Genomic DNA, 27990 nt, shown 5'->3' on the forward strand with positions numbered 1-27990 from the left:
TTACGCCATAACTATTTTCTTTCACCGCAAATTTCAAATTGTACAAAAAGAACAAAATATAACCAAAAACTCAATGAATAGATTACTGTGATACGGGCTAATATCCACCCACTTTCCAAATGCCTCGATCCAGCCACTTTCCAAGCCTCATATGACCAGAGACTGGTTCTTGGACTCATGGGCGCCTCGGTAATAAAGGACAATAACCGTTAATTTTTCATCCATGCATGGGGTATGATGCTTCCCTATGGCCCATTCGAAATTCCTTTGTACATGAAAAAATTGGAACCTCTAAACGAAAAATTTAACACAGTTACATAGTACGAGCAGCTCCATAACTTAGCTACGCTACGGCATCTTTACTTTGCACTCTTCCATCATCGCAGGCAGCATATTCTTTTGCTTTTCAGAACCATCAGGAGAAGACTGCACATTCGATCCAGCTGCTTCAGGAGGTAAACATCGCTTTGAGAAGTATGTTGTAATACCCTTAATTTTCCTTGTTGGAGTATCTGTCACTTCGGAAGCCTTTAGTATTGGAGTCTTTGTCACTTCCAAAGCATTTAGTGTTGGTTTACTTGTCACTTCCAAGGCTTGCCCTGCATGATAGATGAGCACTAGGGAATGAGAACTGGCAAATGGACCACAGTTTAAGTTTAGAGCGTTCATCTACTGGACATAACACTCACCTGGAAGCAACATACCCAATTTTTCAAGGACCTCCTTTTTGACCTGGAATAAGACACAAGCATTCGACAATTTAATAACTAAATATAAGTAAAACTCGAAATTCAGCTAATGCCAGTATGCAGCTAGTACAGGTAAATTCACAGGTGTTGGGAGAAGCAATTACACAAACCTGCCAACGGTTTTCTACAAAATCCGATATTTCACGAATTTTGCTTTTCAACTGCTTCTTTGGTATGCTAGGAAATTTGTTAAGCAGAGACTCAACTATCTTATTCATGCCTTGGGTAGAGGACTGGATAGTACGAATCTGAAGAAAACATATATCAGGAGAGATATGAGATGGAGTAAAGTCTACGAAACCCCAATCATAAATCCTTCATATGGGAAAGCAAGATTACTCACCAGTTCAGGTATGTCTGAGTCTGGAATAATATTGCAGTTTTTCTTTTGTCGTTTAGAAGGCTCCCGTCCCTCTTTAGTGTTTGCCTCTGTTGGATGTTCAGAAGGCAGCTCAATAATTATTTCTGGCAAACAAATCTGAATTCGCAGAGCTTGTAAGCAAATTTGTTCCAGTCTATGCCTAGGATTTGGCTCCGGAGGAGAGTGATCACTATTCATATTATGCAGATTTGTTATGATGAAAACATGATTTGACCGCAAGGCTTGTTCTGTTGCATTTTCTAGGACCTTTTGCTGCCGCTCAAATGCATGCCACTCAGACTCAGTTTCTAGCCATTGGTTATTGTCACCATTTTGGGACACGCTATTGGGGGGTATATCCTCTTGTATATCTTCTTCCATATCTGATTCAATGTCATCCAAACAGACACCCTGTTCATGCACAAGACACGAAATCATTCTCATACCTTGGGATGGAAAATATAGGTGCAAAATTTGAAATGTTACTAGGAGTCATCAAGGCCAACAAATATATCAACTATATACATCCCCAAAGGAATTAAATGGTTGCCTTCAAATTATATACCTACTTCCATAATAACCCTGCTTTTGAGATCATTCCAGCAACGAGATGAAACCTTAATTACTTCCCAAGAAAACTCGGATATTGCAACAAGAAATGCTAAAACGATAGCAAAGGGTTTTTATGCACTCATGATTAAAGAGCCTCCTCAGACAATTTTTTCTCTAGAGTTTACCTCATCTTCAGAAAGATATCCATCGGGTACAAAAAATCCATCACTATCATCATCTTCTTCAGATTTAAACTTCTCTGTCTCAGCCTCAATCTTTTCTTCCTCATCATCCTTGTCGCAGTCAGAAAGGCTTTCACCAGGATCTTCCTGAAGATATTTAACAGAGTAAGAAAAGCTCACCAAAATATTGACAAATACTCTTACCAAAATAATTTAGTGATGAGTACCTCTTCCCATTCTTCATCACTATCATTCTCATAGTCCAAAGAAGAGTCCTTCCTGAAAGGATTGCGGGGCCTAACGCCATCACTGCATCAAAACCAAAGAGTCAGAACCAGAATCTTTCCCTCTTGCCTACTGCAGGATTAAGACTACATGAGCTTCCAGTTGTTTCATATGTTCCTCATCATGGTCTATCAAAGTTAAAACACTACCTGTTTCTAATAATAAAAAGCCTTGAAACTGTGCAAAGTGTCATCACCTTTTCTTTGAGAAGGTTCCATAATAAGCAGGTCTGTAGCTGTGATCAAACTGCAAAAGCTTTCTTCTCTTGCTATGAAGCCTAGTTTCTCTTTGTGCAGTGGTATTTCCATTATTGCCAGGCAAACTATCACCCAAAACTTCTTCCCAGTCATTTGCAAGGTTCTTTGCCATGAACTCATGATCTTCAACATCACTATAAGTTCGCTTTTTGCTTGTAGAGGATTGCACTTTTGCCAGGGCTTCAGCTTCAGCAGATGCCCCCTGCAAACGAAGTTCATTGAACAATGCAACTTTGGGTTTACGCCGGATACCCCAACTTAGATGCCTTTGTGCAGAAATTCGCCAATTACTTTTGTGCCAAGCTTCCAGGTGGGACCTGAGCACACCAAACAATCAAAGCCATTCAACTAAAAGTACTTAGAATCTAAAAAGAATACAACATATCCATGCCCCATTTCACATATTTATAAAAAGCTATAACAGCAACCTTAGAAGATCCCCCGTCTCTGTCTCTGCTGCTTGCAGTAACATTTGATCCATTGACATCATAACACCACTGCAAATCTGTGCATTTTTCTGCAAAGAATTATGAGTTGCTTCATCTGATACAGCAGGCACTGTTTGAGTGTTAATTGCATCTTTTTTACTGTGAAGAAATCGGTCCATGAGTGTGGCCTGTTTTTGTAATGCAAGTTGCTTTTTCATCTCAGCTTCTTCCTTTTCACGCCGTTTCTGTTCTTTTTCTGCCTCTTCTTGTTGCCGTTTCTTTTCCCTCTCCTGGTTCAAGACAACTAACAATGTTATCAACTATATATGGTGCCATCATGGAATGCAGAGTAAAGTGTTTCCCATCAGAGTTGTATAAATCTTAGCTTTTCTTTTCTCATGCCACTTGGGAAAAAATGTTTCCTGCTTGAATTTGAGTTTGACTGTAATTTCATGTAAAACCATATTCCACATATACTACAGAAGTAGAAGACTCAAAAAATTGGGAAATATATTGGTGAAATCAAATAAATAAATGGCGTGATAAACTTAACATAGGCGTAACATGTCCTCACAATTTTAATAATCTAAAAAGAAAATCAACATAGCCAATTTCCCACTTTCACATTTGCATGGGCATCTGGATTAAAAATAATGCAAATCTATTTCAAGACATAATCAAAGAAAGCAGTGTGGCCTGAAAATCTTACTTGAATGATAGCTTCTTTCTGAGCACGGGCTTGTTCCCTTTCCTAGAATTGCAATAAGAAATGTTAGTAAAACCTCCAACCCCTAGCTTTTAAAGCTTGTGACTCTTTAATAAATATTCAACTAACCTGTTGAATCTTCTCCCTTTTCAGTTCCCGTTCCAACCGTTTCTGTTCCATCTCACTCTTTCGTTCATTTCTTTCTTTCTCCTTAATTGCCTCTTTCTCCTTCAGCTTGGCTTGCTTGACCATTCTACATCAATAAGCATAAACATGTTGGCAACATTGAACATCTTCAACTAGCAGTACATATCCAAATTGGTAAATCTAAGTTCTAACAGCATCCAAGTAAATTGATTCAATGCATAAACATGTGATTGAGAATCATACATCTGAGCATGATTTTTCTGAAGCAAGTCTGCAACCATAGCACGAATGCTCATCTCATCATCAGCTTTAGCAAGCAATTCCTCAGCCTTAGCTACATCTATATTCCCACTTTCTTGTGATTCCAGTGATGACAACGCTGATAGCATTGCTGTTTGCAAGCATCAAAAAGAAGATAGTTAGCTTCTCAACACTGCAGGGCCTATTTTTTTGCCTTGACTTTTGGCATAAGAAATAATTACCCAATTTCTTCCAGCTGTGTAGAGAGAAGTTAGAAATTCATTGAATGCTAGTCTTCACCATCAAAAATCACAGAATTTGACACTATTTCCTTTTAAGACAGGAGTATACTGATCGAAATGGTGGGGAATTGTTGAAAACTGAAATTTACCCTAACATGAGACTGGTGCATGATGCCTTTGCACAGTTGCTTGATTTTCAAAAACTCTTATCTATGCCAAACTTCCTTTCCTACTAAGGACCATCTAGAGAACTGACTTTCAGGTTGTGATGAGTAATAGCATCATGATCTTCCCTCAAAACTCCTTGGTAGATATCAAAATGATCTTTGCTCATTTTGGTTGCCCGTTATAGTGCTTGAACATATATTTGAAAAACTAATGGCATCCCTTCACAATGTATATATTTTAAATGCCATGAGCATAAAATTCGTCTTTAGCTCATTATTATCATCAACTGTATTAATTTTAGATTTCTTATGTGCTCGTATACTTCTCAGAGAGCAAAATGCAGCCATACAAAGCATACAAATACTCAAACAGTTACATGTTAAATGAAGCATAAAACATCCAATAATAATATATGTGAAGTTAGTAGATTAACCAGAAACCAACATGGAATATAATAAAGATCATTTTCTGCCAAGGACATTGTGGAATGGAAAATGCACACTTCATCAATCTACATCAATACTCAAAAAGTATTCATTTCTATCACTATTTTTATACATACCACCGAGAATCTTTTGAAATAATGGTACAAAAATCACACTTGCCAGAAGAAGCAATAACACATCAAAAGGAAAGTTGCCTCTTCATTTACCTCCTGATGTGGTAATATTTCAACAAGACTCTTCACTCACTTAGGAATCCTTTGCAACTCCCTTACAAGAGGCCTTGAAGGCTTGCAATAAATGTGGCATCTTCAATGCCAGTCACAATACTGTTGGTTCCATTGTTTGTGCCAATTTTTCCACAGTAGTTTATTCAGCCATTCTTGCATTGGATGTCTCCAAGATTGTTAAAATAAATAATATTGAGAAACACAAGCATATTTATATCCTCAAATTACATGTTCTAAACAAGCAAATGTAATGCTCATCGATTCACAAAAAATAGAGTATGCCTTTGCCTTGTGATCATCATATCAATGTCTCTCTCCAATATTATCCTAGTAAACAATCAAAGAGGTAGTAAGGCACAGCAGCTCTTGCAGCTATAAATGCTGATTGAATAGAGAAAGTTATAACACCCTGCCTTCACTTCCTACATTATGACTAAGGATTTAACAAAAAGGGCATCGGAATTTGTAATAATATATTTAGAAGCCTGTTACAGGTGGTAGCCAGGGGACATAATTATATGAAAATTGATTGGTGAGAAACTTTAAGGTCCACATTTTTGGCAATATTCAATGGCTTAGATAAGTCTGCCAGTCCTTTTTTTTACATGCCCATGCTATCATAGCATAAGAAATTTGAAAATTTAGCTTTAACCACTTGCTTCAAGTCATTCAAGATTGATTCTACTTCGCTGGCCATACCAGCATGGCCATAAAAAGGAGCCTTTCAATTTTTTGAAAGGACACCCAAGTCATCCCCTATTTTCTTTATCTTTTTATATGTATTTTGAGCCTGTCCAATGGCCAACCCTTCCTTATACCTAATTAAAGAGCAGTATATTGTGAAGCTGTCAAGAATTCTTTTAACAAAAATGTTTGAGAGTTTTACATATTTGCCACTTGCTAACTCACTTTTTATAGCTCCTAACAACATGATTTATGGTTTCTTTAAGTCAAAATCAATTATGCTGCCAAGTTAATGTCTAACGTTTCCAAAGGAAATTTCATTTCCTGCACCATTCTAGGAGCTTTAGAATTATCTGTGGCTCTGGGTTAATTAAGTACATTAACAGGTGAACTGATAAGAGTGCCTTGCACTTTGACAATCAGTCAAAGATTCAAAATCATGTAGATTATGGGTGTGGCTCCTACACTTGCTACCTCTAACCATATATACATATCAAAAAAATTTACATGCTTACATCTTCATGCGTCATCCAAGAACTAACTCCCATCATAACATAATAATAATGTACTTGAACCATTTCCATAATTTTATTATTGTCTTTATTTAATTCTGTGAGAACAGAGGAAACAACTTTCTTCTTCCCAACAACAAATACTTGAATCTGCTGCCATTCATCATTCTGGTCAAATACTTGTGCAACAATTTGTCCACCGTATCCTTTTGTTGTTCACCATTTGAAAACCATGTAATAAATTTCACCATGAGTTCAAGTATGAAAAGCATTGCAAATCAGGAAGAAGACGCAAATAAGGTTGAGGAACTACAGGTGAGTTCACAATTTAAATGTTTAACAGCAATAAAACTGTGTACTAATCTCAACTATCAATAACCAAACTTGCAAGAAATGCTTGCTTCCCACTTCAATGGTGTCATTGATAATCCAATGATTGGTTTCGATTATTGCTGGTTCAAAACAGAGATATTGGAATTAAGTGGCCATATGGAGTACTGTGAGATGTGCAAAGGAAGACAATCTACTTTAACAGTTTATTATGAGTAAATTGAGCAGTGGCAGATTGAACAAGCTTCAAAGAGGATTTAGTTGAGCCGATTCAGAGTATTCCTGACTCACACAAAGAAATTTGAAAGTGGTTGGGTTAATACCATAGAAAGTTAATCATAGGCAATGATTTACCAAGTACAGAGTTTTTGGCACAGGACCAGTGCAGCCTTCAGGCAGGCTAGAGACATAAATATTGAGGTACAAATTCATTGTGAAAAATGCCAGAATGTGTACACTCGTATTTGGCTTTGTGGCTCGATAAGAACTCAAGCTCTAGAGTCTAAATCGGGTATGTCAAGCCTCTCTCCAAAATGTTCCTGCAGGTAGTCCATGTAACATGAACAAACTCATTACTTATCCTCTTATATTCCCTTATTGACTATTGCCATCGTCATTATGAGGTTAGCAGGACTATCTCAAAGAGAAATAACACTAAGGCAGCTCATCTAAATGGATGTTTATGATCTATCTACAATAAATGGTGTGTACCAATTATAGCAGCACCGCCTTTTGACATGTAAGTGTACCTTAAGAATAACATGCTACTCCAATGTTACTGGAGCTTTCAGGAGCTGCATGTTTTCTCTAGCAAACTGAAGTCTTTTTTTTTTTTCTTTTTCTGGCTTTACAAAGTAAAGAAAGTGAATAGAATGAACTCAGATCTGTCAACACAGAGTTTTGGCACAGGACCAGTGCAGCCTTCAGGCAGGCTAGAGACATAAATATTGAGGTACAAATTCATTGTGAAAATGCCAAAATGTGTACACTCGTATTTGGCTTTGTGGCTCGATAAGAACTGAAGCTCTAGAGTCTAAATCAGGTATGTCAAGCCTCTCTCCAAAATGTTCCTGCAGGATAGTCCATGTAACATGGACAAACTCATTACTTATCCTCTTATATTCCCTTATTGACTATTGCCATTGTCATTATGAGGTTAGCAGGACTATCTCAAAGAGAAATAACACTAAGGCAGCTCATCTAAATAGATGTTTATGATCTATCTACAATAAATGGTGTGTACCAATTATAGCAGCACCGCCTTTTGACATGTAAGTGTACCTTCAGAATAACATGCAACTCTAATGTTACTGGAGCTTTCAAGAGCTACATGTTTTCTCTAGCAAACTGAAGTCTTTTTTTTTTCTTTTTCTGGCTTTACAAAGTAAAGAAAGTGAATAGAATGAACTCAGATCTGTCAACACATCATACCTCAACCCATAGCACATAGGTAGGGATGTTAATATTACTTTTTATTTCTTTTTCTGGCTTTACCAAGTAAAGCAAGTGAATAGAATGGAGTCAGAACTGTAAACACATCACACCTCAACCCATAGCACAGAGGTACGGTTGTTAATATTACTTGAAGGTATGATTTGTTATAAAACAAAACAAGCTTCAAACCAAGAACCATTTCCCCTGCTATGACTGCAAGGGAAAGTAGAAGCTAAGGAAAGCATATGCCATAGTTCCAAAGAAGTCATCATACAAAGGCTCACTTGATTGAAGACCTCATCAAGGAATGCATAATAAGAGATTTGATCAACATCCATATGACAATAACAAGCCATTTAAACACCCCGAAATTGTGCATGTCAGTGTTTTCATATTATCATCTCTATATTTGAGCACATACAGCCATTAGTGTTGTAACCTCGCTCTGATATCAATTGTAACATGTCCAAGATTTTAACAGTCAGATTTTTTAGTTTATTTTTAAACAATGAAAGGCAAGTCTAAATATCCAATAGGCTTTCCTCATGACAATCTTTGCATTAGGCATGGAATATATCACCAAATCATTTATGTGTTTTGAAGTTTGAATTAACTTTCAGTTGCACTTGTTGCTATTTGTAGGTTGTGCAAAACACATACAGAAACCATGTTGAAATCTCTTTGCTACACCATCATTGCTCTGTGTGTTTAACAAAATCTTCATTGATGCACATGTAAATAGCCATTGTGCAAATGAAGTATCCATATTGTCTGATTCATAAAATTTGAGACCTTTTTAAGGGGAAAGATACATGATAACTTCAAAGACGTGGACTATGCAACTTTCCACATTGTGAGCAGGATGAATAATAACTTGAAAACTACAACCCTGTATTAGCATTATAGCAGACTTGAGTACTTTTCTGGACCTCTCCAAGCAATTTTTATTTTGAGATAGATCTTTTGTCAATTTCAATCAGAGCTTGAAGCCTGTAGGATATCCAACATTGCAACCAATGATTACTTGGCAGATTCCGATGCTGCCACAACCAAGAAAATCGTACTCTTCTATCCCCCGCGATCTATTCCTCCGCCATTCTTCTTCTGCCATTAATATCCGTTGATCTAAACGATCCAACGAGTCCCTCTACACTCGTTTGCTTATGATGGAATTCGCATTTCCACCCAAATTAACTCTTGCCACACTCTGTTTAAGCCCTCACACACATATATCGTATTAGTCATGGAATTTCACTTATTCAACACAGACATCTAACTATTGGTAACCAGACACACGAAATCCACATACCAAATATATTTATATTATACAAAATCAATTACAGTCTAAGGCATTTCAGCCTTAGTCACAATTTCTCTATCGATTACATTGTATTCTCACTCTCTGTCTATGCTCTCTATCTCACAATACAGACTCTCTTTATATAGGAAATTACATAAGCATGGATCATCTCAGATCCACAATTTCCTCTCACAAATCGCCTAAATATCTCTATTCGCATACATGGCAGATAATTACATTAAATTAAGTCTTCTCGAGACTTATCAATTCCATCAAACCAACTCGTTTTTAACATAAAATTGCTCCCGGTTTACATGATTGTCCACGTCTCCTCCCCCATAGCTCTGACTTTGACTTTTGATTAAGGGTGGTCAAATGCTCTTGCCTCAGACTCCCGAGGCACAAAAATTTATAACTGCCTGGTCATATGCTTCTCAATCTGTTATGCTCTTAACCTGCAAGAAGATACCAGAATACCAAATATGCGAAGAAATATACCCAAAACACAAAACAATAAAAAATAACAGCAAGTATTTTATTATTCAAAAAGCAATGTTCACTTGCCTCTTCGAAGGGGCAACCTCCAATAGAGCTGGGCTCAATTACAATAATAAGACACAATACTCCTCGAGGGGAGTCTCTATCCTTTATATAGGATTCATACATGCAATACCATGGGTCAATACCATGGTTCTTATTAATACCATCTATCTAATACCATGGCCCATTTACAACTAAATGTGGTCCCTTATTTAAATGCAGGTCAACCACTTACAATTATTAATATGGGCTTCATTGACTCTTTACTTCACTATAACTATGCCTCGATCTTATTACATCCATAAGGGGGTTAGGGTTGGACCCTAACATGCCCTCCCCAATAAAAATAGCCTTGTCCTCAAGGCTAAAGCTATGGAAATTGCTGAAGGATAGTGGTTGGTTCCCAAGTCGCATCTTCCAAAGAGGTGTCTTTCCACTTGACGAGGACTTCCTTGATCGTGCGGCCACGCAGATGTCGTTCTCATGTGTCAAGAAACTGTTCAGGTTGGAGCCAAATTGACCCTTCTTCATCCAATTCCGGTAGACTGGTTTGAATTCGGCAATGGTTCCCATTCACTTTCTTGAGGCATGAGACATGGAAGACTGGATGGATTTTGGTAGTGGGTGGCAAAGCTAGCTTGTAGGCGACTTCTCCAATGCGTTGAAGTACTTGATACAGTCCGTAGAATTTTGGAGATAATTTCTGACAATCCTTGTCTTTGAGTGATGTTTGTTTATATGGTTGCAACCTCAAAAATACCTAATCCCCTTCTTGAAATTGGCGTTCTGAGCGATGTTGATCTACCTGTTGCTTCATGCAATTTTGGGCTTGATGAAGATTCTCTCTAAGGTGGGCCAGCATGGTTGTGCAGTTCTATAGGAGCTAATCCACTGCTTGTACCTTCGAGCATCCCTTAAGATAAGAAGTAGGGGAAGGAGGGAGTTGACCATAAACTGCTTCATATGGAGTCATTTTGGTGGTGGCATGGTAGTTGGTGTTATACCACCATTCGACTAGAGGTAACCACTGTACCCATAGGTGTTGCTTTTCTGAAGTGAAACACCTAAGGTAGGTCTCCAAACATTTGTTGATTGCTTCAGTTTGACCATCAATTTGTGGATGATAGGAAGTACTGAGTTGAAGTTGGGTACCTTGTAGCCTAAAGAGTTCCTGCCAAAAGTTACTGGTGAAGATCGGGTCACGATCAGACACAATGGAAGTGGGCATGCCATGTAATTTGAAGATCTGGTCCATGAAAGATTGAGCGACCAAAGTTGGTGTAAAAAGGTGGGGTAGGGCGCAAAAATGAGCATACTTAGAAAGTCTGTCCACAACCACCATGATGACAAACTTGTTTCCTGATTTTGGAAGACCCGTAATGAAATCCATAGAAACCTCCGTCCAAATTGAGGTCGGGATGGGCAATGGCTGTAATGTGCCAAAGGATTTGATTGTTTCTCCTTTGTGGCGCTAACAAACGTCGCACTCAGCTACAAAAGCAAGAATGTCATTTTTCATGCCTATCCAAAAGAATGATCGTCGAGTGCGAGCATAAGTCTTCTGAAAGCCTGAATGTCCTGCAGTGGGAGATGAGTGCAACTCCGCCAAAATGCGGCTTTTCAACGTGGATGTTGCTAATATGACAACTTTGTCCTTGTAGCGAAGAATCCCATCTTGCCAAGAGCAGCCCGTTGTGGAATTTGGATCCACCTGCAATTGATTAATGAGTTGGGAGAGCTAAAAATGTGAAAACTATTCCTTGCGAGCCTCTTCAATCCATTCTAGAATGGGAAGGGAGATTGCGAGCAAGGTGCTTTCCTCCTCAAATTGGTGTGATAACGCATCTGCTACGATATTTTCGCACCCTTTCTTGTAAATTATCTCATAATCATATCCCAGCATTTTGGCAAGCCATTTATTTTGTTGTGGCGAGGATAGGCGTTGCTCCAAAAAATATTTAAGGCTTTGATGGTCTGTGTGGATTTGGAAACGTCGCCCCAATAAGTATGGTCGCCAAGTATCTACTGCATGTAAGATGGCCATCATCTCCTTCTCATAGGTAGATTGTCCCAAAATTTTCTCACTTAGTTGTTGGCTAGTGAAGGCCAAGGTTCGACCTTCTTGCATTAAGACCGTGCCAATACCCGTACCTGAAGCATCACATTCAATCACAAAAGATTTGTTGAAGTCTGCTAGTGCTAATACAGGAGTGGAACACATGGCATGTTTGAGAGCTATAAAGGCCTGTTGTGCTTCATCATTCCAAAGAAATGAATTTTTCTTGAGGAATTGAGTGATGGGTCTAGCAATGCGACCATAATTGCAAACAAATTTGCGATAGTAGCCTGTGAGACCTAAAAATCCTCTCAAGCTCTTCAAGGTCTTTGGTTGAGGCCAATCCTGCATTGCCTGGATCTTTTTGAGGTCCACCCCGACACCTTCACGGCCCACAATGTGGCCCAAATACTCAACTTCTTCCATGCCAAAAGAGCACTTGGACATCTTGACAAATAATTTATGCTTCCAGAGCAATTGTAAGAGCAAATCTACATGCTGAAGATGTGTGGCCTAGGTGCAGCTATAGATGAGGATATCATCAAAGAAAACAAGGACAAATTTTCTGAGATATGGTTTGAGCAGGTGGTTCATAAGGCTCTGAAAAGTGGAGGGGGTATTACAAAGACCAAATGGCATGACCAAGAACTCATAATGGCCTTCATGAGTTCGGAAAGCAATCTTTGGAATGTCTAATTCTTTCATGCGAATTTGGTGATAGCCCAAGCGAAGGTCGAGCTTAGTAAAGAATTGAGCCCCATTTAGTTCATCCAACAAATCATTGACAACTGGGATGGAGAATTTATCTTTGACCGCCAACTTGTTGAGGGCCCTGAAGTCTAGACACATATGCCATTCCCCCTCTTTCTTGAGCACCATGACCATAGGTAATGAATAAGGACTAATGTTGGGACAAATGACGCCTGCTTCCAAGAGTTCCTTGATGATTTTTTCAATTTCATTCTTTTGGGCAAACGGATATCTATATGGGCGCACATTTGGTGGTTGGGCCCCTGGGACCAAAGTAATGTTATGATCATGTTCCGCTCTCGAGGGTGGTAGCTCATGAGGCTTGTCAAAGACTAGCAAGATGGTTGTTTAAGATTTGTTGCATCTCAAGATGAATATGAAGAGAAGTGGGTTCGAAGACCTGGATGGCATTAAATTGGGCTATAACTCCATGGTGGCCCTTTTTAACAATTTTTCCATCCTATGTGAGCATAGAGGGATCACCCGCCTGGAGGCCACAGAGGGTATGTGTGTGGTTGTTCTGCTTAAAGCTCATATATAACTCCTGGAAATCCATTGTGATTGAGCCAAGTGTGCGAAGCCATTCAGCACCTAGGACAATGTCGCACCCTCCCACGTTTATGGCAAACATGTGGGTCTTTAACTAATAATCCCCCATTTGAAGTTTGACATTTTCGTAGCGGCATTCACATTTTATTGTCCCCCCATCAGCAATTTGGACCTGGAAGTTAGAAACTGCTTTGACAAAACAATGCACTGCTTCCCCGACTCTTTGATGGATAAAGTTATGTGTACTGCCACTATCAATCAAGACTACTACCAAGCGATGCTTAATAAAACCTCTAATTTTGAGAGTTTGGGGAGAATAAATCCCTACCAAAGCATACAACGAGATAACTGGTTTTTCAGGTACATTGTCTGGCTAGTTGTCCACGTCTTCCTCCTCTAGTTCCTCCAGTGGTGGGGCTTCCTCCGATGAACTATGATCAGTAACATCAATTTGAAAGAATTTGGGCTCCTTGCATTTATGCCAAGGGGAGTATTTCTCATCACAGTAGTAACACAATCCTTGCTTTCTTCTTTCTGCCACTTCCGCTGGTGACACATTTTGAACCTTGAGTGTTTGGGTAGTGCTTTGAGCCTGGGTGGGGCAACCCTTGGCTATGAAATTTGGGCGATTGGACTGGGCCACTAACGCATGTTCTACTTCACGAGCTATCCTACAAGCATGCAGCCATGAGATAGGGTGTTGCAGTCGAACGTGGGCTTGTATGGCTTCTTTGAGACCATTGACAAAACATTCCAAGTAGAACTCATCTTGTAGACCTCCTGTGTGGAAAGCTAAGGCTTCAAAGGTTGTAATATATTCGTTCATTGTTCCTGTCTGTCAAAGCTTAGGGAGACGACCCAAAAAATTAGATTCATAGTCAAAGCGATCCATAAGAGCTTTTGTGAATGTCTGCCAAGTCACGGGCCTTCCATAGCAACATTGATGCCACTGCCGCCATTGTCATCTTTCATTGTCCAAGTACATGCTACCCACACTAAGCAGAGTCGCATCATCTCTGATGTGATTTAGTGTGAAATATTGCTCCATTTGTGCTATCCATGTGGTTAGATGAGAGCCATCAAATCTATACATGTCCAACTTGGGTGGTCGCATCTGAGATTGTCAGTGGTTGCCAAAGAGGTGAAGAGAATGGCTAGACTCGCCCTTAATGTTTTCGTTATATGCCTCCTCGCATTCCTCCATCTTGCCCTTTGAGAGTGTGTTAACTAAGGTCTTCAACGACAACAGTACCTCGTTCAATGTTGATTCCAAGTTGTCAATCTTCTCATTGGCCATTGCTTGAGCTCTAGTTTGTACCATGCACCACTCCGATGTACTAAAATTTGGGACTGTCGGAAAAAAAATTTGGCACTAACAATTGAATGGTACCACCTTGCTCAGCTCGTCATCCTGATTCTTATGGGCTAATCCCAAAAAAGTCAATGTTGCCCAAAGTCCTACGGGAATCACACCCAAGTATAGGAGCCCGCACAAATAGTCAGATCTATGGGCAAACCCTCCACTGCAGAGTATGAGTAGGAATGTGGCAGTGATCGAACCCTTGCTGCTAGATCTGAATGGCGGATTTGATTGTTGCAACTGCTACAGAACCCAAACTGCTAGATCTGGATGGCGGATTTAATAGATATGATTGGCGGATCTGATGGATCTGAATGGCAGATCGGATAGATCTGAATGGCGGAACCGATTGTTGTTGCTGCGACAGAACCCCACCCGCTAGATCTGATGATGCATGATCCAAAGAGAGACACAGGAACTATGGTCACAAGGAGTGTCAGGTGCTACAGATCACAATATACATAAGGGTCTGACAGTAGTACTCGACCCAATCTTTTAGGGCACTAACCAAGGAGGATCAACTGTACCCTTAGCCGTACAACCCAACTACCCTATCGTACGCGCGAGTAATCTCCTTGAGTGTTGTTCTCGGTGTACTGTAGTAGCAAGACGACCGACAGTTTATCTATGGTGAGGCTTCAAGAGAGCCTAGGGGGCTTCTAGTATACCCAGAGGGTACTTGGAAGACAGTCTGTGCACAGTTTTGTCTAATGCGCTACTACTCGAAGGGGTACCCACAAGGGTTACAAAGGAAGTCAACAAGCGTGACCACCTCTTGTATTTCCTGCATGCATGCCTCCCCAAATCCGTAGTTGTATGCGCTCAACGACAGATCTCATGGTCTAAAGACGCTGGAACACATCTCTAGCCCAAAAAAAAAAATGCTAAAAATTGGATATCCCACTGGCCCTAGAAAGTGCTCTGATACCAGTTGTTATGCTCTTAACCTGCAAGAAGATACCAAAATATCAAAAATGCGAAAAAAATATACCCAAAACACAGAACAATAAGAAATAATAGGAAGTATTTTATTATTCAAAAAGCAATGTTCACTTGCCTCTTCGAGGGGGCAACCTCCAATAAAGTTGGGCTCAATTACAAAAATAAGACACGATACTCCTCAAGGGAAGTCTCTATCATTTAAATAAGATTCATACATGTAATACCATGGGTCAATACCATGGTTCTTATTAATACCATCTATCTAATACCATGGCCCATTTACAACTAATTGTGGTCCCTTCTTTAAATGCGAGTCAACCACTTACAATTATTAATATGGGCTTTATTGACTCTTTACTTAACTATAACTATGTCTTGATCCTATTACATCCATAAGAGGATTATGGTTGGACTCTAACATAATCCCATAACAATTCTACCCACTTCCTCAGTGGAACTGCCTTCATGATCTTTATGTGAGCTGCAACAAAACCTCTGCAATAACAGTCTTCTATGCTACATGATACCTCACCAAGCTTCTCTCCTCGAGCTTCATCTTTTGGCATCTCTCTGGTTCTCTCTTCTGTGGAACCATATGAGCATTTCATGCTCTAGGCTGTTGCAAGTTTTCTCACCTTCTACTGCCACTATCAACAGTACAAAGATCATAAACTCTCCAGTCTTCAACATAACTATACCTCCTCCTTTTGCATGCAAAATCTTCTTTTTCGCAAGAAACCTTTCCCTACTCTGATACCACTTGATGCAGGAAAAATCGCCTAAAGGAAATTTCCCTAATTTTCATAATAACCTTACGTGAAGCTGTGGGTTATGGCCTACCTATACAAATCGAAAGCCTTTGCATTGGTGGATTTTAACAAAACCCGACCAATCACCAAACAGCGCTTTAACACATAATCCGCCAACAAACATTGGTCCCACTCCAAACGCACAAGACCGGACCCCAAATAAAATAAACTCGCATCGATAAACTTCTCAGGTCCACTCAGGCCCAAGCCTTATCAACTTCAATCTCCACTATCGATCTTACCATTCAATCCGACGGTTGATGATACACCCAAGCATCGCAAATCGCATTTTCTCAAGGCCAACATTCATCCACTCATGAAATATTGTGATGTGAAACTAATCGGTCATCCCCCATCGTTGATCAAAGCACACTTGAACCAACGGTCAATAGTGATATTGCACGGGAATCTTGCACGACGTTTACCCAACCTTACAGAGCCGATAAAGATTATAAATCCTTAATCTATAAATGTTCGGGTCCATTCTGAGATTAACATCTGATCACTTTATGACCCGATACCCGTTGGATATACAAGGTCATCAAATCTACGGCCTGTGGGTCTTCAACTAGCTTACCAAACAGCTTAACAGCCATAGTTGATTGTGTCATAAGTGTTTGAAAATGAGATCGACAACTAGGATTTAGTCTGAAGCTTCAGCCACGATCAAGAAATTCGTAATCTTCTATCCCTCGCGATCTATTCCTCCGCCATTCTTCTTCTGCCATTAATATCCGTCAATCTAAATGATCTGATGACCTCCCTCTGCGCTTGTTCGCTTATGATGGAATTCGCATTTCCACCCAAATTAACTCTGCCACACTTTGTTTAAGCCCTCACACACATATATCATATTAACGTTGGATCGCCATCGATCCTTATAGTGATCGATGGTCGATCAACAATCCTGCAACATGGAATTTCACTTATTCAACACAGACATCTAACTATTGGTAACCAAACACACGAAATCCACATAACAAATATATTTATATTATACAGAATCAATTACAGTCTAAGGCATTTCAGCCTTAGTCACAATTTCTCTATCGATTACATTGTATTCTCACTCTCTGTCTATGCTCTCTATCTCACAATACAGACTCTCTTTATATAGGAAATTACATAAGCGTGGATCATCTCAAATCCATGATTTCCTCTCACAAATCACCTAAATCTCTCTATTCACATACATGGCAGATAATTACATTAAATTAAGTCTTCTCAAGACTTATCAATTCCATCAAATTAGCTCGTTTTTAACAAAAAATTGCTCCTAGTTTACATGATTGTCCACGTCTCCTCCTCCATAGCTCTGACTTTGACTTTTGATTAAGGGTGGTCGAATGCTCCTGCATCATGTTACAACATTAATGATGGCAATATAATGTTTATGTTGTAGCCCAAAGATAAGCCCCAACATGGAAGAAACAACCAAAGTTGTATTCATTGCAACAGCGGATTGGGCTCAATGATGCAGGGATGTTATATGCTCTCTAAAATGCAAGCTCAGTTCTGTGAGAGACAACTTGGCAAGTAATCACAGTGGCAATAATAATAACAATCGTTTTCATGATGATTCTATAATTCCTTGTCTCTGAGTAATGTTAGAGAGCATATTGGTCACGTATCGATTAGGTTTAATGTTATTGTGGCATTGAGGCCTAATTCAAATATTCATGTGGCAGCTTCCAAGGAAGATTGCAAACTTTATCATGGCACTAATAAGGAATTGCTTCAAGATGACCTATCATAAGACCAAATATCTTGTCAGATAATAAGGTGGTATGGTTGTCTCATTCACTCCCAATAAGAGATCCTTGCTTTCAACTATTGAAGAAGAGGTTGAGCAATCATGTCAAGGAAATCAGATCCGATAATAACATTAGTATTGGAAATGGTGACTGTAAGACCAGAATTACATTTTCTCCAAATCCAGTGTTACATCATAACAGATCCTCACCTGCAAATATTGAAGAAAGTATTACTGATCCTCATGATTTAACTCTCCAAAAACATCAACAACACAGCCATGATTGCTTTACCGAGGAAAGTATGATCATCACCATCATTACTATACAAGTGATCATCACCATCTTTAAGCACCTAATTTACTAGATTCATTGTGAATTTAGTATGTAAATGATAGAGGCTAAAATTACAGGTTTTGGGGCCTAATCGTGCTATATCTCAAGCCTCAAATATCATAGATAACCAAATAGAGAATGCTTGGTATGAGTCTGTAAAGGATATTTGTAGAGCATGGAAGTTAATGAGAATAAAGTATGCTAGGGATGGTCCTTGAAAGTGTCACAGTTTGATAGGTGGCATTTGGATTGCTTATAAACATTGATTGATGAAAGTTTGTGAAGCAAAGGATGCAAATTGTAGAAGTTGTGGCAAAGATAATTACAATGGCTTATCTGTTCAGCTTGATGTAAAGCATGATACAACATATAAAGCATATGAGGAATGGGCAATTTCTGAAGCAAGGAGTTATGCAGGAGTCTTCACTCATAATTCTAGTGCAAAGAATTTAGACATATTTTAGCACACCATCTGAGGCCAAAAAAATATAACAGCCCTGAACTGTTTAGTACTAAGCCTGCTATTGTACAGAATATTCAGAAAACATCAACAAATGCTAGAAAGCAGCTATCAGATGGTATATAATAGTTTTGCTTAAGCTTCCAAGTCCAATATTGAAGGCATCAAAAAATCTATATTTTAGCAACAAAATAGCTCAAGTATGTGGAAATTCATCTTCAAACAAATGAACTGATAGTGACCAAGAAACAATTTGAAAAAATGATTTAAGAGCAACAACATAGCATTAACAGTTACTAGATTACTGAAAGTTGTGAGCCATTGGCTCTAAGCAACGAAAAGCAAAGACTAAAAACAATGCTCTAGGTGGAAATGGTGAAAGAGAGCATTCTGCCATCCGCAATTGATGTAAATCAATGATCACAAACTCCACAGAGGTGGAAGAACACTAGTTCAGTGGACCATTATGGAAATATAACATGTCAATTAATGTTGAATGGCACTTAACAAGGCATTATTGGGAGTCATTTACATATAACCAACTCAAGTGCTTGTGGATGGATTGTTTTCATAAGGTGGCTTCATGTGTTTATAATTTATTCTTGCAGAATTATGTGTGAGCATTGTGGGAGACATATACTCTGAACTTGGGCAGATGCAAAGTGTGTGTCTTCCATCTACAATTCTCAGTGATTTGAACAATGAGTCGAATGAGGCCTCCAATTTTTAGAGATGATATTCCAAAGTGATAGGCAACAAGTTCACCACTCAGTGAGTGGTCTGGTGCCACAAAGTTACAAATTCTCAATTTTGGGTTTCTAACAGTTCACCTACCAACTAAAAGGGAGTTTTGAAATTTTTAATATCAATTTTAATTATTTATAAGAATGCACATGAGTTTGTTGCTTGCATATACTAATTCTTTCATTCCACTGGTTTATAGATCTCAATACCAACACACTTGTTTGCAAAGCATGGGCTTCACCAAGAGTGAGGCAGGCCCAAACCAATATTGCATTCAGGTGAAGGGTGAGCCTCTCATATTGGTGTTGTGTGTTGATGACCTGTTTCTCCCAAGATCTAAGGAGCTCATAGTGCATTGCAAGCAAAATCTTGTAGAAGAGTTCGAGATGAAGGATTTGGGGTTGATGCACTACTTTTTGAGGTTGGAGGTGTGGCAGAGAGGGAGAGATTTTCCTTGGACCAAGGAAATACACAATTAAAATCTTCGAGCATTTCAAGATGGAGGATTGCATACACATGACTACACCACTTGTGAACAACTGGAAGAAGATCAATACTTCCAAATCAAAGGCAGTGGACCCAACCTTGTATAGACAATTGATTTGCCTCTCATGTATATGGTCAACACCATGCCAAACATTTGTTTTGTAGTGAACACACTATTGAAAAATGTGTAACTAGGTCCAGTCTTCATAAGTATGAAATGTATTCTTGTAAATAATAAAATGAAAAGAAATTATTAATGGAGCATGGGTTTCATGCTCAAGTTCTCTTATTTTATAGGGCAAGCACCCATTGAGTGCTTCTGGGGTTTGTCCTAGGTTAAAGAGTCATTGTCATATATTGAATACCCTATGAGCACATTGTATCTTGTAAAGAAGATTTTATTTTGTCTTTAAAGTGTCAAAATACCTCCAAGATCAAGTCAGCCTAAGGAACTGTCAAGTCGGCCTACATGAAGAGTCACGTCTACCCTTGGAAGAGCCTATATATAGAGAGGAACTCGTCCTCCATTAGACACACTCACTCATCTCATTCTAAGCAAAGAAGAGGAAGAGAAGAAGTCAAAGAAGAGGGTATGAAGAAGAGGAAGTCGAAGAAGTCAAAGTGCTTGGGCTAGATCTATCTCTCTTGTGAAAGTCGGAGTTAGGGTTTCTGCACTAGATCTATCTTTAGTTCTATATTAAAGGAAAGAGAGAAGGAAAAGCAAGTGAAGGTCAATTAGGGCGTCTCATTAGCCCTAATGATCAAGGAAAAGCAAGCAAAGAGGAAGAGAAGGATATTCAAGGGAGATAGAAGTCTCTAGGAGGAGCAACAACAATTGCAACAATTGTAGTGAGACAGAATTTCGAATCTACAATGGGAAGTCGAAGTCACTACAGCAAGAGGTCGAGTTGATCTTGACCTTGGAGGCTATTTGATACAACTTTGATTCTCAAGGAAATTTTGTATTCTTTAGGGATAAGTTGCACATTGTATAGAACACCTTCCTCACTAAGAGGGAACGTTGAAATTGTAGCTTGGAAGGTGATTTTGCATGAATCAAGTTCCATGACATGCAACAAGCAACCTTAATTATCTCCTACAATAACTTATTATTGTATTTCCTAAATGAAGACTTTAGACAACAATTTAATTTAATTTCAGAGTACCTTTTTATAAAAGGGAAAATAATTCAATGACAAAGCAAGTCGTAGCCATTGATCTCAATGAGTTGAGATCTAATTTCAAACATTGAAATTAGAGATTTCGCTTGAGATTAAGGTTTGATCTTTTTTAATAGGAGGTTTGAGCCAAAGGAGATACACATTTGATTTAGCACAAGCTGGGATTCAATGGAGTGCAATATTTGGCAATGAAAGTGAGAAAAGGCTAAATTGGGCTAGTTGGAGCAAGATTAAGGCAAAGTGAGATTTGTTGAGAGGTTGAGTTTCTTTGTACATAGAAGTTTTATGTTGGGTCACACATGCAAGTCATAGAAGATTCGAGTGAGAGAGAAGGGCCTAAGATCTTTTATTGGGTATTTGTCAAAGCTAATTCTTGTATAATAAAACACTTCTTATGAAGTTGAATAAGAAGCCCAACCTTTGTTGGTATTCCCCACACTAGGGTTTCCAGGTATATCTATGTTATTCTCTATTTCATGTGATTAGTTTCGAGTATTTTTGCTTTTGTTGTTTATTTAATTAAAAACCCAAAATAGTTGTTACAAATGAAATTAGAAAGCTTTGTTTATTTTAGATCTATGATTATTTGTTGAGACAATAAATTTGTAATTGGGTTTAAAGAATATAACAAATAGATATCCATGTGTGGGGCCTCAAGGGTACCTGGAGACCCTTGAGGGCACCTGGAACCACAAGGTCCTAAGAATTCTTGGTTGACCTATGTTGAAGCCCTAGAAAGGTAGTGGTGCAACCTAAGAGACTGTAAAGGCAAAGAAGGGGGCACACTACCTTGGGTTGTGCAAACTAATGGAGAATGAGGGATTGTAGGTTGGAGTGCTATTGGAGTTTAGTACCTTGGCCTTGATCATGTTTGGCACTAGTTATGTACCATGGATGGCTTTAGATAAGCCTTTTTCCCTTGTGGAGTCATAGCCCCAGCTCAAAAGTGACCCAATATTGAAAGAGCTAGAGCGTTAGAGTCTACAACTAGGAGGAACATCCCTCCCAAGCCTGCAACCAATCATTGGACATTAAAAAGATATATACTTTGTTCATTATTTTATGTTAAATGCCATGTTGTTATGTTTTAATGTCGTGAATTATAACGTTGTGGTTGTGTATGTTACTCTACATGCTTGATTTAAATGAAGTTTTGTGTGTATATCATATAAAACAAAATATGGTTAGCATCATTTGCAAGGCATATTATTATTTTTATCATAATGTGGTTATTGTGGTGACTTCAAAGGGAAATTGGATAATTTCCCATACCTGGCCACCCCAACAACAAAAAGAGGTGGTTGAGTACATTACAACTTTTCCATTCAAATATCTTCACCATTAGGGGGAAGAGGAGTTCAAAAACTTGGTTAAGTCATCATGGGCTCCCTTTAGTTCAATGATTTAATCCTCGACTTGTATGCAATTTTCACACAACCTAAAGACCCTTAAAGGAAAAGGTGACTTCTTGGGCCAAAGATATGAGGAAAAAGGACTTTACAACTCAAGGAAATTGAAGTTGAATTGGCCACATTTGATTTTAGTGGGGTATTTCAACTGAACAAATGTCACATCTTGGAGTATTAGAAAAGCAACAGGTTAAGTTCTTATTAGATGAGGAAAGGGAATGGAGGTTGGAAAGCAAGGCCCTATGGCTCGAGGTCAAAGACCAAACTACTAAGTATTTTCAAAAGTACACCAACCAAGGGAAGAATTTTAATACTATTTTGGATTTGGTCAATGACAAGGGGCATTCAATAAAGGGATTTGGGGATTAATCACTTTAGCCATTTATTCAAAGCTCATATCCGTGAGCATATATGATCCATGCTAAAAATTTTGGAGGCATTTCCTAAAGTTGTGGAGGAGAACAAGGCATTATTTCAACCTATGACTTTTGAGACACTGCTAGGTATCATAAAAACATTTTAGAAAGGTAAGAGTTCGAGGTTCAATAAATGGACTATAGAGTTCTTTGAAGATTTGTATGATATAGTGGATGTTGATCTACTAAGAGGCATTGAACAAGTTCAATTTTCAAGGAGGATGCCAAGTAGTTTCAATTCTACCTTTATAGCATTTATCCCCAAGGTAGATTGTCTAATAAATTTCGAGGATTTTCAACCTATATCATGGTGTAATAGTATCTATAAGATTATGGCTAAGATTATTGTTGTACACGTGAAGCCATTGCTCTCAAAAGTGATCTCTATGCAACAATTTGGGTTCCAAAGAGGAAAGTTGATAAATGAGGAAATCAAGTCTGCTCAAGAAGGGGTTCATCTAATCAGAACAAAGGAAAGACCCATTGCTGTGTTGAAATTGTATCTTTCTAAAGCTAATGCTCAAGTATCTTGGACTTTTTTAAAAAATCTGCTATTACATATTGGGTTTAATATTTGGATGGTGATTGGGTAACAGGGTGAGTTATGTCTTCTTCATTCTCAATATTAATTAAAACTCGTTGGTTGGAAGCTCTTTAGGCCTTCTAGAGGTTGTCAACAAGGATGCTCACTTTCCCCATATTTGTTTCTGCTTATTATTGAGTGTCTTGGCAAACTTATAATCAAAGCCAAATATTCTCGTCTAATTCAAGTGATTACAATGAGAAGAGCTATCTCTATTACTCATCCACTCTTTGCAGATGATGTTTTTCTCTTCTATTGTTATAACATTTGTAAAGGAAAGTGTCTTAATGAAATTATAAGAACTTTTATAATGCCACAAGGATGTTAGTGAATTTAGAGAAATCATCTATCTATATTCCCAATTATGTTGATGAGGACAAAAGACAAGTTGTGGAGATATTTGATTATCAAACTCACTCATTAAATGAAGGGTTCAAATATCTAGGCTATAACATCAAACCCAACAAATATAGCATCACAAATTGGAAATGGTTATAGACAAGAGTGGAGAGCCAAATTTATTTTTTGGTGCAATCAATTTCTTTCGTAAGGGGTTCAACTCATTCTCATAAACTTTGTTCCAAAGGCTATCCCAGTAGACTAGCATCTTATGGCACTTACTCCAAAACACATTCTAAATAGGATTCAAAAGATGGTATTCAATTAATTATGGAAGAGTTCTACAAAAGATATGGGTTCCCATCTAATTAGCTAACACTCCCTAAGAAGAAAGATGGTGATGACTTAAAAATATCTTTGATTTTGGGAAGGCACTAGCAAGTAAAACTTAGAGGATTTTTATAACAAGGAACAACTTATGGAGGGATATTATGATAGCCAAATAAATATCTCCAAGGACCATATGGGATTGGATAAAATCTCAACAAAAGACTCCTAATTCATCTAATCAATAAAGAGCAATATTTCTAGCATTTTCAATGGTAGGGTTGCATCTGGCCTGACCAATCAAATATGGTAATAGGGTACATACTACTAGAGATGTTATTTTTGGGTATGGTCAAGACATATGAGGATGTTATGTTACTCAATTAAACAATGTGCACATCAAGATCAAGGTAGGAAACAATGAGTTAGTCTAGGTCTTCAATCTCTCTAAAGGAAATTATATTGCAAAATTGGGTTCTCAATCCCTAAAAGCAAATGTGTAGATCAAGATAAAATAGTGGTTCAAAGAGTTATGAAAGTCTAAAGCTCTCTTAAAATGCATTCTCCTATTTGGTTGATACTACAAAACCAAGTACTAACTTGGTCCCAGATGATTCATAGGATTTTCAAAGATTTGGGGTTTTGTAATTGTGCCATGAAGACCCTACACATCTTTTTGTAAATTGTCTCATCACATGACAAGTTTAGCATTAAGTGGAAGCACATATCAACTCTATGTCTTTGTGGGAACAACTAACAATAGAATCTTACTACAAATCTTTCATGGAGCAATCAACAATGAAAAAGAATCATATCATTCCTTTTGTGGTGATGGGGGTGATTTCAGGGGCACACAACATAAGTATATTCAAGGGCAAGTATATAACTCCTTATATGGTGTTTATATGGTGCCCTTACATTTGTTATCATGGATCAACCCTCATAAGCACAATGCTTCACATTTGACTGGACGTAATTCTATAGGCCCAATCATTGACCATTCTCATCCTTGGGGCTTTTTCGATGAATCCATACTAGAGAGGGGTCATCGTTTCAAGATCAAATTTGCAATGTTTTTCTCTGACAATCATAGTAAAGAAAAGCACTAATAACATGGGTGAATTCAATGCTTTATTTTCTTTACTCAAAATTGCAACAACAAAGAATATATTAAGTCTTCAAGTTTTTGGGAATTCAAATCTTGTTATTAAAGGGACACAAGGATCCTCATAAGTACTAAGCTTGGGACATAAGGACTTAGCAAATCAACTTAAGGAAATCATAAACTTATTTCATGATATCTCCTTTATTTATATTTATAGAGAACACAATCTCTTGGTGGATACACTTTTGAAAGTGGCATTTAATCTTTCTTCAAATTCTATTGTTTTGGAGGAATTCAAGGATGATTCCCTAGCTGCTCGTCAAACCAATATCTTCATTTAGTTTTCTACATTATTTGAGTCTCAAGAAGGCTCCTTTATGGCCTTGTTAAGAATTTTTTTTTGGTATCCGATACAACTTTGAAAGCACAGTCTAGAAGCATATCAAGTAGAAGAGTTGGAAAAGGACGAGGAAAATTTTGGAATTTTGATGTTGTCACATCACCTACAGAATGCATTTTCAATTTCTTTTTTGATATATATATGAGAGAGAGCTACAAATACAAATGAAACATTTATAAAACCTGTGTACACATACATACATGGAGAAATAGAAATACAAGTATTTGACCTGACATAAGGGAGATAGAAATACAATTATCTAACCTGGAAAATATTCCCGTGTTAGATACTTGTATTTCCATGTCCTCCATGTCTAGTTTCCTCCTGTCATATGACTTAACATCCATCATTTTTTCTAAGGAATTTAAAAGAAACGTACATTTGCATTACTACAAATAAATGGATTACATCTGATAACTCATCATGCCAATAAAGATACAGCCCAAAGGCCTGCTAAAAGGCCTCCAACAATCACAAAAACTGATTTCAAACGGAATTGTTAGTGGCATTAAAGAAACAGAAATAAAAGGTGTTGTCCTAATCAACGATCCACCAAATCACTTCACAAAGCAATTAACCGGATTGGGAGGATCTCCTTATCCACATCTCGATTAAAGCATCCATTGTTTATTTAAATTGAAATGTAATATCATTATCCAAAATTGCAAAGGGGAACAAAGCACATGGAAACAAGCAGAGAAAAGATCTGGATTATGTAATATACTTCAGCTCCGTCTCAGTATGAACATAAATTTATTGGAAATAAGAAAAAAAATAAGTTCAAATATGCCCAATATAAGTTAATGGAATTCATAAGTACAAGAAGCACTGTGAATTGGGTTTATCTTTGTGGCTGAAAGTAATGATTGTCAATCCTTCACATCTACATTCAATTCTCGCAAATGACATATTAAGCTTATATCAAGTATATTATTATAATAGCTTTGGGCCTGGTTAAACAGCCTTGGGCCCTGAGGATCCTACCCTTTGCTATGGGTTGGAAACCAGGTACTTGATTAAAAAATAAAAAAATAAAATGCAAGAAGCACAAATTGGAAAGCAGCAATCTGAAAGGCATCTCTTGAAAAGGAAAAATAAAAAGCATAAAGCTAGACAGGTAGGAGGGCAACGATCAAAATAAGAAACAATACTAGGAGTCATTATCAACCTGAAAGAGCAGTGATGCGTTCATGGATCTTTTTTCGACATCGGCGGCGAATACTGACAAGATCACGATGTGACTTAGGCAACAGCTTTGTGTCCTTAACCTATCATGGGAAAGATCAAATATATTTAGTTCGGGCCTTCATGTGTGAAAAAAAATAGTTGAAGAAATAAAACGGATTTGACAACAGCAAAGCAGCTATATTCAGTTCAGCAATGCAAAATCTTGCATTGGCATGATGTACTACTGTTCAAAAGCATTTCAATGAACTGAACCTTCAATTGTTTATAAAATTTGAAAACAAATGAAAGAATGAGATAACTATAACTTGTGTTTTACCTCCCAGCACCATAGACAAGTTTCAGATTCATCTTCGAGAACATCAGCATCTGCTTTTGGAATGCCATAGAAAGGACGTTGTCCAATAAGCAGCACTGAACTTCTTACAGCTGCCAGTCTGATCTCTGCTCCTCCATTTTGATCTATTTTGTCCTTCAACTTCTCAAATCTGCTGCACTAGTTTTGAGTATGGAAGCCTACTTTCTTCCAGAAATCGTGCAACAATCACATTGGTAGTGTTGCTCCCCATATCCACGATTTCATCAGAGCCTTCAGAGCTATATTTTTCAAACCCTTCACTGAAATACTGGAACAGTGAAGAAATTTCCTGCTCAAATTGGCGAACACGAGCTGCTTTAGACTCTGAATCTAAGGTTTCCAAAAATAAAGAACGCTTTCTCTTCGATCCTTTTTTCGTTGAAGGTGTACGTGACGCGGATGAAACCTTTATTTTACTGTCGCTGCTACCAGATGCCTTTACAGGACCGTTGGGGTTTATAGGGGTCATCATAATGTCATCGGTGCATAAAACGTATTGCTCTTCAGAAGCTTTAGGCTCATTTAAGTCGCCCGATTTCTTAAATTGTGTGGCTCCAGTACAGGGATTTACATCTGATTTAATGGTACAAGATTTCAAAGGCAACGAATCCAGTTTCATGTTCTTAGACTTTGGCAGCAGCATTGTTGTTGCTT

General features: G+C 38.1%; 1 pseudogene across 1 annotated transcript; it reads right to left on the minus strand.

The window, feature by feature from the left end:
- LOC149255157 (chromatin assembly factor 1 subunit FAS1-like) lies at positions 1-27955 on the minus strand (annotated as a pseudogene). The gene is made up of 13 exons (XR_016265497.1): positions 27298-27955; positions 26962-27061; positions 3911-4058; positions 3650-3773; positions 3524-3565; positions 2815-3104; positions 2326-2703; positions 2072-2153; positions 1848-1991; positions 1093-1521; positions 860-997; positions 690-732; positions 1-599 (listed from the first exon to the last, which is right to left on the minus strand). The product of XR_016265497.1 is annotated as a chromatin assembly factor 1 subunit FAS1-like (transcript).
- Positions 27956-27990: the final 35 nt, after the last annotated feature.

The sequence above is a fragment of the Pinus tabuliformis genome, chromosome 7, assembly GCF_031772625.1.
Source record: "Pinus tabuliformis cultivar Carrire ecotype Pingquan chromosome 7, CPIR1, whole genome shotgun sequence".
Taxonomy (NCBI): domain Eukaryota; kingdom Viridiplantae; phylum Streptophyta; class Pinopsida; order Pinales; family Pinaceae; genus Pinus; species Pinus tabuliformis.